This window comes from Mustela erminea, chromosome 8, assembly GCF_009829155.1.
Source record: "Mustela erminea isolate mMusErm1 chromosome 8, mMusErm1.Pri, whole genome shotgun sequence".
Classification (NCBI taxonomy): Eukaryota; Metazoa; Chordata; class Mammalia; order Carnivora; family Mustelidae; genus Mustela; species Mustela erminea.
Genome location: NC_045621.1, coordinates 104,668,654 through 104,681,800, shown reverse-complemented (window position 1 = coordinate 104,681,800; position 13,147 = coordinate 104,668,654). Strand labels below are relative to the sequence as shown.

Genomic DNA, 13,147 nt, shown 5'->3' with positions numbered 1-13,147 from the left:
CATTTGTTAAAGTAAGAGTATATTATTGCAATTTGAGAAGCATTGCATACTTTTTTAAAGGTTTTATTTATTTGAGAGGAAGAGAGAGTGTGCACAAGTGGTGGGGAGGGGCAGAGGGAGAGGGAGAAACAGAGTCCCCACTAAGCAGGGAGCCTGATGGTGGTGCTCGATCCCAGGACCCTGAGATTATGATGTGAGCAGAAGGCAGACGCTTAACCGACTGAGCTGCCCATGGAGTGCTCCCCCACCCTTTTTTTAAGATTTTGGAGCACATAAAATTTTAAGATAAATAAATATGAGGCATTCTTCAAGGAATCTTTATGCCCAAATACAAAGGTAAAGCTAATAATCTACACCCAACCTAATGCCCTCTGAGGTAACCATTACTAATTTCCTGACCACACAGCCCTCTTCCTCATCATCTTTTGCATGTATACACATTTGTTTTAGCTTCCTAGCACTGTTGTCAAAAACCTTCCACAGACTGGGCAGCTTAAACAACAGAACTTTCTTCCCTCACAGCTCTGCAGCCTGGAGGTCCCAGATCAAGGGGTCAGCAGGACCATGCTCTCTCTCTGAAGACTCTTGGGGAGGTCCTTTCTTGGCCTCTTGTAGCCTCTGAGAGCCCCAGGCATTTTTTGGTTTATGGCAGCATAACTTCTATCTGATTCCATCTTCAGGTCTTATTCTTGCTTTTCCAAATTTCCCTCTTCTTAAAAGGGCACTGGTCATTGGATTGGGGCCCATCCTAATTCAGGATGACTTCATCTTAATTACATCTGAAAAAACCCTATCTCCAAATAAGGTCACACTCACAAGTACTAGGAACAAGGACTTCAACATATCTTTTGGGGGACACAATTCACACAGAACACTTAGCTTCAAGGACTCCAAACCATCCCTGGTTGTTGACTTTTCTGGTGGTGGTGGTTTATAAGGCCCCAAGTTGTAGGGTCCCCACTTACCTCTATGACCCCATTCCTGCAATCTTTTTCTCTACTTTGCTCCTCTCCAGCCACACAGACTCTGTGGTTATATCTCGTTCCTCATTCTTATTGTCACTTAGTTTTACATGTGCTCTTGATATAACTTTGGAATGTTAGTGAGGTCTGGAGCTGACGGCCAAGAAAAAATTCTTGAGATGTCTTTGGTGTGAAGAGGTGATTTTATTAAAGTATAGGGACAGGACCCGTGAGCAGAAAGAGCTGCTGCTCCAAGACTGGGAGGAGCAACTGATATACTCCATATACCTTGGGGTTGGGAGAAATAAAGATAGTGAAGTTCCAAAAGGACTTTTGTATGCTAAAGAACACTCAGGATCCTGGAGGAATGTTATAATCTGCCTATATCAAGTATTTGTCGATGGGCTGCAGGTTATAAGGACATATAATTTTGTGTACATTTCCTTCTGCCATTGTTTCCCATATCACTCTTTTTTTCCTTAATTGGGCTCAAAAAAAGTTAACCTATTTTATTGGTCTTTTCAAAGTTTTCGTTTGGATTTATTGATCACTGCTTTCTTCCTTCTCCTCCCCTCCTCTTCCTCCTCTGGCTTGTTTTCTATTCTATTAGTCTCAACCTATTATTTATTAATCCTTTCTTCCTTCTTTCATTCTTTTTTAAAAAAATTTATTTAAAAAAAGATTTTATTTATTTGATGGACAGAGAGGGAACACAAACAGGTGGAGTGGGAGAGGGAGAAGCAGGCTTCCCATGGAGCAGGGAGCCTGATGTGGGGCTCGATCTCAGGACCCTGGGATCATGACCTGAGCCAAAGGCAGATGCTTAATGACTGAGCCACCAAGGCACCCCCCTTTTTAAGTTTCTTAGTATGATAGTTATTTTTTTTTTTAAGATTTCATTTATTTGAGAGAGAGAATGACAGAGAGAGCATGAGAGGGGGGAGGATCAGAGGGAGAAGCAGGCTCCCCTCTGAGCAGGGAGCCTGATGTGGGACTTGATCCTGGGACCCATGACCTGAGCTGAAGGCAGACTCAACCAACTGAGCCACCCAGGCGCACTTAATATGACAGTTATCGTCTATGTGGTCTTTCTTCTTTGTTGTTTTCTTTAGCAATGAAATAACTTAAACTTGTTTATTTTGGTCACCTCTCCTTTTGATGCATCCTACAGAGTTTGGTATAAGGTATTCTCCTTTCATATTACTTACAAGATAATTTATAATTCCAGAGCGGTATTGCAGAGAAGAGAAAAAACTCCTCTTAGGTTCAGTAGGTGGGGCCAATAAATCAAAATGATAAAGGACAGAGTAACAGGAGAAAAAAAAAAAAACCCAGATTTAATTATATATCTACACACAGAAGTCCACAAGGAAATGTGACTCAAGAAAGCAGTTATAACTGGGGCTTACATACCATCTTTACAAAGGGTGATAAAGTGTTAAGGAGAGTCTAAACAAACAAAAAGGGGTTTGGGGCTTCTGAGGATAAGTGCTTATGGGGAAGTCCTTAGGCAGTGTGTGGTAGATAAGGGCTGTTCACTAAGGTTTGTTATGCAGATAAGAGTAATTTCAGATGATAAGACTTGCCTCTTATCTCAGGAGTAGTTCTCTTCCTGCTATAGGACAGGAACACCTTTACAAATGGAAATTTATACCCTGCTGTCACACAGAAAAATGAAGGGCAGGGAACAATTTGTCTTCAGCTCAGAACAATCCTTATGCCAAAGTGGCATATTTTGGAGTGACAACTCGGATCCCTTTCATCTCCTCTGAGCTCATAATTATTGGGGAGTGTATTTTTTTATTTTATTTTATTTTATTATTTTATTTTTTTTTTTTTTTCATGACAGAGAGAGAGAGAGATATGGGGGAGAGGGAGAGAGAGAGAATCACCAGCAGACTCCCCACTGAGCGTGAAGCCCAATGCAGGGCTCCATCCCATAACCCTGAGATCATGACCAGAGGTGAAATCAAGAGATGGCTGCCCAACCGACTGAGCCACCTAGACACCCCTGGGGAATATATTTCTTAATTTCCAACTAGTCAAAATTTTGTTTGTTTGTTGTTGATTTATAGCACACGTGGTTGGGGAGGGAGGAGCAAAGGGAGAGGAAGAGAGAATCTCAAGCAGACTACAGGCTACGCATGGAGCCCCACATGGGGCCTGATCCCACGACCATGAGATCATGACTTGAGCTAAGCTGAGAGTCGGATGGCCAACTGACTGAGACACCCACGTACCCCCTGCTTACTTTCTATTATTTTTACCATGTTGGAGTATGATCAGAAAAATAAGGCTGCTACTTTTTTGAATTTCTTCTTAATTCACTTTTTTTTTTTTTGCCAAAGACATGATCAATTTTTCTAAGTGCTCCGTGAACATAAAAAATTTTCTATTTAAGGGATGTTTATCTATCTATTAAATTGTATACAAATTATATTATCTACTTTCTTTTTTAAATTTGAAAGAGAGAGATTTTATTTTATTTTATTTTATTTGAAAGAGAGAGAGAGATCACAAGTAGGCAGAGAGAGAGGGGGAAGCAGGCTCCCTGCTGAGCAGAGAGCCCAATGCGGGGCTGGATCCCAGGACCCTGAGACCATGACCTGAGCAGAAGGCAGAGGCTTAACCCACTGAGCCACCCAGGTGCCCCAATCATCTACTTTCTTTACATGATTCATTAATTTTTATCTTTTAGGCATATTTTCAGCTCTTAAGTTGCTTAGTGCATACAAGTTTATAACTATTGTATCATCTTCATTAATTGTGCCTTTTATCATTACAGAATATCCTCTATCTAGGTTGATAGACCTTATCTTAATTTTTTACCTTTTTGCTAATTTTGCTTTGTTTGCTTGTAACTGCTGTTTGCTTAATTTCAACCTTTATCTATCACTGTTTCATCAGCATATCATCAGCATATAGCTAGTTTTTTTCCTTAGATTTTTCAAGATTATTTATTTATTTGACAGAGAGAAACAGAGAGAGAGAACAAGTAGGGGGAGCAGGAGAGGGAGAAGCAGGCTCTCTGCTGAGCAGGGAGCCTGATGTGGGTTGTGATCCCAGGACCCTGGGACCATAACCCAAGCGGAAGGTAGATGCTTAACCAATTGAGCCATTCAGGCACCCCTAACTCTGTCTTTATTTGGGAGAATTAGTCTGCTTCTTTTTTATGCTCCAGATTTTATTAAAGTGCTATTTATTATTCCTTTTTAAAAATTTATTTATTTTCAAGATTTTTATTTATTTATTTGAGAAAGTGAGTGAGAGGGAGCACAAGTGGGGAACAGCAGGGAGAAGCAGAGGGAAAGGGAGAAACAGACACCCTGCTTAGCAGTGAGCAGGGAACTAGATATGGGGCTTGATCTTGTGCCTCCTGGATCATGACCTGAGCTGAAGGCAGACGCTGAACTGACTGAGCGACCCAGGCACCCCTATTGTTCCATCCGCAACCCACCCCCCTGCCTTTTAATTGGTGAGTTCTGTGTACTTTTTAAAGTTCTACGTCTACTGGGACACCTGGTGGCTCAGGTGGTTAAGTATCTGCCTTTGGCTCAGGTCATGATCCCAGGTACCTGGGATCCAGCCCCACATCGGGCTCCCTGCTCAGTGTGAAGTCTGCTTCTCCATCTGTCTGCTGCTCCCCCTGCTTGTGCTCACTCTCTCTCTGACATATAAATAAAATCTTAAAAAAAAAAAATGAAGTTCTACTGCTGATTAGCATTCACATTTCTGAAAACTATATTCACCTCTGAAATTTACCTTCTTTATAGCTCTACTCTCTCCCAAAAGAACTTGTGTAATGTTTTTCAAACACCGTATTTCAACCCACTTACGGGTTGTAAAAGTAGTAAAAGTAAAAGTAGTGATTGAGATAGGGAAACTGGGGTGCCTGGCTGGCTCTGTTGGTGGAATTTGTAACTCTCAATTTCAGAGCCGTGAGTTTGAGCCCCACATTGGGTATAGAGATTACTTAAAAATAAAATCTTAAAAAAAAAAAAAGAGAGAATCTGAAGGGACCCCATGAAGAGCTGCCTTTTCTCTCCCTTTCCTACTTCTAAATTTTTTTAAAAAAGATTTTATTTATTTACTTGAGAGAGAGAGAGTGAGAGAGAACATGAGAGGAGAGAGAGTCAGAGGGAGAAGCAGACTCTCTGCTAAGCAGGGAGCCTGATGAGGGGCTCTATCCCGGGACCGCAGAACCATGACCTGACCTGAGGGAAGACGCTTAATTGACTGAGCCACTCAGGTGCCCCCTCTATTTCTATTCTTGCTAGGACTCCTACCCTATATACACACCTTACAGTATGTCCTCCTTGTAAAGGTCAAGAAATCAATGCTTTTTTTCTTAATGTAGGCTCCATGCCCAGCATGGAGCCCAACACGGGTCTTGAACTCAAGATCCTGAGATCAGGACCTGAGCTGAGGTCAAGAGTCAGACACTTAGTCGACTGAGCCACCCAGGCACCCCAGGGTTAACAGTTTCTTTGGAGTCTTCTGGTCCAACAGATAATATCTAAGGAATGACTAGGTGGGGTTGTCCTGAACATTTTCCAGGACCACTGACTCACTGAGACCCCTGGCTCCAGGACCAGTGACACAGAGGACACCTAAATACATCTTTGTTCCTGGTTGCCTGAGAAGACACATCCATCACATGAATAGGACCACAATCCTCAATAAAAACCCCAGGAGCTAGGCAAAGACAAGACTCACTTCTTTCCTTCCCGAGTCTCCTGGACACTCTGTCTATATTTACACACTCTCTCTATATCTTCAATAAAGTCTATTCTCCCTTCTTTCTGGCTTGAGCTTGATTTCTATCCTGCTAGACAGTCTGAGTCATGATCACTTTTAAAGGAAAAAAAACCACTATAATAGAAAAATATCAGAGAGCATTAACCACAGTAAGAAACCTTAAAAAAAAAAAACTGTGCCTTTGATTACATGTGTGGTGTGTGTGTGCGTGCACTTGATCAGGATATAAAGTGCATTTGTTCAGTGAGTCCCAGTCAAAATAAGTTTGAAATCTACTAATGTAATTTATAAAAAAAATTCAAATAATTTTTATTTTAAAATTTTTATTTTATTTTATTATTTATTTATTTTTAAATTTTATTTAAATCTACTGATGTAATTTTTAAAATTTTTTATTTATTTGTCAAAGAGAAAGAGTGAGTGCAAGCAGGGGGAGCGACAGCCAAGGGGAGAAGGTGGTTCCCTGATGAGCAAGGAGCCCAACGAGGGACTCGATCTCAGAATCCAAGCATTATGACCTGAGCAGAAGGCAGATGCTTAACCAATTGAGCCACCCAGACGTCCCAAAATCACCCATTTATTTATTTTTTATTTTAAAAGATTTTATTTATTTGACAGAGAGAGATAGTGAGAGTAGGAACACAGGTAAGTGGAGTGTGAGAGGGAGAAGCAGGCTTCTTGCTGAGCAGGGAGCCTGATGTGGGACTCGATCGCAGGAGCCTGAGATCATGACCTGAGCCAAAGCCAGATGGCCTAATGACTGAGCCACCCAGGCCCCCCCCAAAATCTACTCGTTTAAATGTACTTGTGTTACTCATAAGGTGAGAAAAGATAAAGTGAGGCCTAGTCTGTTTAATGAAACTCATGAACATGGAATTATTTTTTCTTCTCTTAAAACTAATTTTCACTTAAAAAAAGAAAAAAGAGAGAGAGCTGAACTTTGAGAGAAATTTAGAGCAGTGATTCCCAGACTTCGGTATGCATCAGAATTATCTGGAGAGCTTTTTAAAATCACAGATTCCTGGGCCCCACCCAGAGATTCTGATTAGGAGTTCAGGCTGGAGGCTCATGAATCTGCATTTCCAGCAAGCTCCCTGGTGATGCTGCTGGTGGCATGAGGGCCGTAATTAGTAGCACTGATCTAGAACAGTGATTCTCAGACTTGAGCATGCATCAAAATCACCTGGAGGGTTTGATAAAACAGTGCCTGGCCTATCTCCAGTTTCTGCTTTAGTAGGTCTGGAGTGGAGGCTCGGTGCTCGCTTCGGCAGCACATATACTAAAATTGGAGTGGAGGCTCGGAGTTTGCAATATTAAAGGCTACAAAATGAAAACAAAACAAAACAAAACAAAACTAAAAAAACCCCTTTCTCTTCATCCTCAACCCTCAGCAAACTTCCCTGTGGAAAACACAAGTTTCTCATGTATGGCTTTATAAATAGCCTTATCGTTTTTACAGATGGGATCATAGTATTGAAATTATTCTAAACATTTTTTTTTTTTAAAGGTTTATTTACTTGAGAGATAGAGGGAGCATGAACAGGGCAGAGGGAGAGGGAGAAGCAGACACCCCATTGAGCAGGGAGCCTGACATGGGGCTCAATCCAAGGCCCTGGGGATCACAACCTGAGCCAAAGGCAGGCGCCCAACTGACTGAGTTACCCAGATGCCCCCTAAACATTGCTTTTTTTTTTTTAAGTGTAGTGAGGAGATCTTCTGATAGAAGCACATGTAACCAACTTTGATCTTTCATAGCTGTATAGTATTCCACTAGAATACTATGTACAGTATGGACACAGAATAATTAACCCATCTCTATATTGTAGACATTCAGGTTCCATTCTTTTATTTTTACTTTTTTAAAGATTTTATTTATTTACTTATTTGACAGAGAGAGATCACAAGTAGGCAGAGAGGCAGGCAGAGAGAGAAGGAAGCAGGCTCCCCGCTGAGCAGAGAGCTGGATTCAGGGCTTGATCCCATGATCCTGGGATCATGACCTGAGCCGAAGGCAGAGGCTTTAACACACTGAACCACCCAGGCACTCCTCCCTTCTTTTTTTTAACTGTAAGAAACAAAGCTTATTAAAAACTGATGAGCAAAATCTCAATACAAAAATGAGTAAACAGCACAGACAAGGAAAGACAGCCCTAAATGTAGAAAAAGATTTATTATTATTATTTATTGTTATATTTATTATTTATTATTATATTTATAATTATATAGTAATTGTAATAATTATATTTATTTATTACATTTATTAATACAATATAAATGAAAACTACAATAAGATGCCAATATCACTTTTCACTTATCAGATGGACAAAAATACAAATGTCTTTGTTATTAAGACTGTGAAGAAATAGGCACTCTTATATTGTTAATGTAAGGGGTACAAAACACTGCAACAATTTGGAGTCAATCTGGCTGACAACATTTCATATGCCTTTACTTCTTGATTTAGCAATACCATTTCCAGGCACTTACCCTGAAGGCTTACCCCCACAAATAGATAGCAACCTGTGCACAGAATTATTCATATGGCACAACTGAATAGCAAAAGATCAGTTCAAATTCCATTAGGGGACAGATTGAGTAAAATGTGGTACATCCAACCTGCTGCAATAATTTGTTAATTTTGTTGATACTTCTATGTTGGTCATATTGTTTTTCACAAAATGATAGCTTGTCTCTTTATTTCCAATCCTTATATTGCTTATTTCTTTTCATCTTCTTATACCATTGTCCAGCACCTCTAGTATTTTATTTTACTATTACTAAAGATTTATTTGAGCGAGCAAGAGAGAAAATGCAGGGGGAAGGGGCAAAGGGAGACAGAGAATCTTAACAAGACTCCCTGCTGAGTGCCGAGCCTAATGTGGGGCTTGATCCCATGACTCCAAGATGATGACCTGAGCCAAAATCATTTTTATTTCCTTTTAAAATATATATAAATAGATTTATGTATTTGACAGAGAGAGAGGGAACACAAGCAGGGGGAGTGGAAGAGGGAGAAGCAAGCTTCCCACTGAGCAGGGAGCTTGGTGTGGGTCTCGATCCCAGGACTCTGTGAGCATGACCTGAGCTGAAGGCAGAACTTGATTGAGCCACCCAGGTGCCCCTGGTTTTGTTTTTTGTTTTTAAATTATAGACATTTTAGTGTGTGTGGTATCTATCTATCTATCTATCTATCTATCTATCTACCTATTTTAAAAATTAATTTGGCAGAAAGAGAGAGAGAGCCCAAGTAGGAGGAGTGGCACGCAGAGAGAGAGGGAGAGCTTTGGAAGGGAGCCTGATGTGGGGCTCCACCCTAGGGTCCTGGGGTCATGAACTGAGCCAAGGGCAGACACTTAACGGACTGAACCACCCAAGGTGCCCCTCTCAATGTGGTTTTGATTTCCATTTCCCCAGTAACTACTGATATTAAGTATCTTTTCATGGGCTCACTGGCTATCTGCATATTTTTTTGGAGAAATGTCTCTTCAGATCCTTTGCCCATTTTTAAATTAGGTTACTTGTTTTTTTTATTATTGAGTCCTAAGAGTTCTTTAAATATTCTGGAGACTAGACATTTATCAGATGTAGGATTTACAAATATTTTCTTCCATTTCTTAGGTTATTTTTTCCTTTTTTTAAAAAAAGATTTACTTATTTGAGAGAGAGAAAGAGTATGAGAGGAGGGTCAGAGGGAGAAGCAGACTCTCTGCTGAGCAGGGAGCCTGATGTGGGACTCAATCCTGAGACTCTAGGATTATGACCTAAGCAGAAGGCAGTTGCTTAACCAACTGAGCCACCCAGTTGCTCTTTTTCCCTTTCTTACTAGTGTCCTATGAAGCACAAAAATTTTAACATTTTAATTAAATTCAATTTATCCTTTTTTTTTTTCTTTAGTTGCCTGTTTTTGGTGTCATATCTAAGAAACCAATGCCTAATCTAAGGATAAGGACATTTAAGGTTTCTTTTGTCTTTTTTTTTTTTTTTAAAGATTTTATTTATTTGACAGAGAGAGATAGTGAGAGAGGGAACACAAGCAGGAAGAATGGGAGAGGGAGAAGCAGGCTTCCTGCCAAGTTGATAGCCTAATGTGGGGCTCAATCCCAGGACTCTGGGATCATGACCTGAGCTGAGGGCAGAACTTAAGGACTGAGCCACCCAGGCACCCCATCTTATGTTTTCTTTTCCTTTTTTTTTTTTTTTTAAAGATTTTATTTATTTATTTGACAGAGAGAGAGAGATCACAAGTAGGCAGAGAAGCAGGCAAAGAGGGAGAGAGGAGGAAGCAGGCTCCCTGCTGAGCAGAGAGCCCGATGTGGGGCTCGATCCCAGAACCCTGAGATCATGACCTGAGCTGAAGGCAGAGGCTTAACCCACTGAGCCACCCAGGCACCCCCCATCTTGTTTTCTTTGTAGAGTTTTACAGTTGAGATCTTACATGTAGGTCTTTGATCTATTTAGAGTCCTTTTTTTTTTTCCTTACGAGCAGTTTTAGATTCACATCATTTTTTATATACAGAGTGGAGAAAGGGTCCAACTTCATTCTTTTATACATAGCTGTCCAATTGTTCCACTACCATTTGTTTAAAAGACTAATTATTCCTTCCTCATTGAATTATTGTGGCTCCTTGTTGAAAATCAATTGATTTTCAACAGGGGGTTTATTTCTTGATTCTTTTTTTTAAAATTTTATTTATTTTATTAATTTGAGAAATCACAAGTAGACGGAGAGGCAGGCAAAGAGAGAGAGGAGGAAGCAGGCTCCTCCCTGAGCAAAGGCCAATGTGGGGCTCGATCCCAAGACCCTGGGAACATGACCTGAGCTGAAGGCAGAGGCTTTTAACCCACTGGGCCATCCAGGTGCCCCTATTTCTTGATTCTTAATTGTATTCCACTGGTCTCTCCTTAGCCAGTACCACACTATTTTTTTTTTTTTTTTTTTTTTTAAGATTTTATTTGTTTGACAGAGAGAGAGAAACAGCAAGAGAGGGAATACAAGCAGGGGAATGGGAGAGGGATAAGCAGGCTTCCAGCCGAGCAGGGAGCTCAATGCGGGGCTTGATTCCAGGACCCTGGGATCATGACCCAAGCTGAAGGTAGACACTTAACAACTGAGCCACCGAAGTGCCCCAGTACCACACTATTTTGATTATTGTAGCTTTGTAGTGAGTTTCAAAAATCAGAAACTGTCAGTCCTTCAACTTTGTTCTTTTTTTCCAAGATTGTTTTGGCTTCTCTTGGTCCTGTTTTGACTTCTCTTGGTCCTTTGCACTCCCAGAGGAATTGTAGGATCACTGTGTTTGTTTCTACAAAGGTGGCAGTTGAGGTTTTGATAGGGACTGCACTGAATCTGTAGATCATTTTGGAGAGGTTTTTTTTTTTTTAATTTTATTTTTTCAGTGTTCCAAGATTCACTGTTTATGCATCACACCCAGTGCTCCATACAATACATGCCCTCCATAATACCCACCAGCAGGCTCACCCAACCCCCCACCCCTCTCCCCTCTGAAACCCTCAGTTTGTTTCTCAGTCTACAGTCCCTCATGGTTTGTCTCCCCCTCCAGCTTCCCCCAATTCACTTTTCCTTTCCTTGGAGAGCTTTCTCCCCAAGATTTATTTATTTACTTGAGAGAGAGAGAGAGTGTGTGTGAGTAGGGGGAGGGGGAGAGGGAGAGAGAATCCTTCAAGCAGACTCCCCCCTGAGTGTGGAGCCCAAAACAGGGCTTGATCCCTGGCCCCGAGATCATAACCTGAGCTGAAACCAAGAGCCATCTCTTACTCAACTGACTAAGCCACCCAGGTGCCCCGAAGAGTATGTTAACAATATTAAAACTTCTGGTCCACTTATTTAGGTTTTCCTTAATTTCTTTCTACAATGTTTGGTATTAGTCTTCTATTTCTTTGGTTAAATCTATTCCTAAATATTTTACTTTTTTTTTCCAATATTTTATTGTGGTGCCTGGGTGGCTCAGTGGGTTAAGCCTCTGCCTTTGGCTCAGGTCATGATCTCAGGGTTCTGGGATCAAGCCCTGCACTGGGCTCTCTGCTCCCCGTACCGCCCCCCCCCCCCTCTGCCTACTTGTGATCTCTCTGTCAAATAAATAAATAAAATCTTTTAAAAAGTACATGTATTTTATTTATCTGAGAGAGAGAGAGGGAGAAAGAGAGCGAGCGCGAGCACGCGCAAGCAGCCGGAGCGGTAGAAAGAGGGAGAAGCAGCCTGCTTGCTCCGTAGGGAGCCCGATGTGGGACTCGATCATAGGACTCTGGGATCATGACCTGAGCCAAAGGCAGATGCTTAAACCACTGAACCACCCATGTGCCCCTTTAAGTATTTTATTCTTGATGCTATTAGAAGTTGAATTGTTTTAACTTCATTTTCAGAATAAATGTCTTTTTACTGCATTGGGAGCAACTGGAATTCTCTGTGGTAGCTGTTGTTTTACTTCGTAACACTGTGCCCACAGTGCTTTGTGTGGGCAGGTGTCCAAAGTCTGGACCTCTCATGGGACACATGTGTGAACTCTTTTTTTGAGTGTCACCCTTGTGTAGGAGCCATGCTAATCTTCTGTTTTGTTCCAAGTTTAGTATCTGTGTTGCCAAAGCAAGCACCGTGTGAGCTCTCAGGAGGCCCCCACAGATCTGCACAGACCACAGTTCCCCTTGGTACAGGATATCAATCTCCAGTTCCAGGATTCCAGCTTTGCCACTGACTGCCCACTGGCACATTTGCTAGCCTCCTTCTGGATTTTCTTTCTTGCAGTATGCATCCTCTTTTTCGGGGGGAGGGGGAGGGGTTGTTCAAGAGAGATAGCTCAAATATAGCTAGCTCCCACTGTGTTTACTTGACAGGCAGGGGCTTACTTTCCAGACTTTTTAAAAAAGATTTTCTTTATTTGTTAGAGCGAGAGACCACAAGCAGGGTGAGTGGCAGGCAGAGGGAAAAGCAGGCTCCCTGCTGAGCAAGGAGCCTCATGTGGAACTCCAACCCAGGAGCCTGGGATCAGGACCCAAGACAAAGGCAGATGCTTAACCGACGGAGCCAGCCAGGCGTTCCTCCTTTCCAGATACTGTGACTTACTATCAAGATATAGCGATTAAGATGTGCATTAAGGGGGCGCCTGGGTGGCTCAGTGGGTTAGAGCCTCTGCCTTCGGCTCGGGTCGTGGTCTCAGGGTCCTGGGATCGAGTCCCGCATCGGGCTCTCTGCTCTGCGGGGAGCCTGCTTCCTCCTCTCTCTCTCTCTCTGCCTGCCTCTCTGTCTACTGGTGATCTCTGTCTGTCAAATAGATAAATAAAAAAATAAAATCTTAAAAAAAAAAAAAAGATGTGCATTAAGGCACAGGGATGAAAAAATAACCTGACAGAACCAAAAGAGAATCTAAAATATATGTCAAAAGTGCCATTACCCACCTTTGGGAAAAGGATGG

At 41.6% G+C, this 13,147-nt stretch overlaps 1 non-coding gene across 1 annotated transcript; it reads right to left on the bottom strand.

Annotated features, from left to right (window-relative positions):
* Positions 1-12,227: 12,227 nt before the first annotated feature.
* Positions 12,228-12,329, bottom strand: LOC116597986. The gene has a single exon (XR_004288899.1). It is a non-coding gene; the product is annotated as a U6 spliceosomal RNA (small nuclear RNA).
* Between the last annotated feature and the right edge of the window lie 818 nt (positions 12,330-13,147).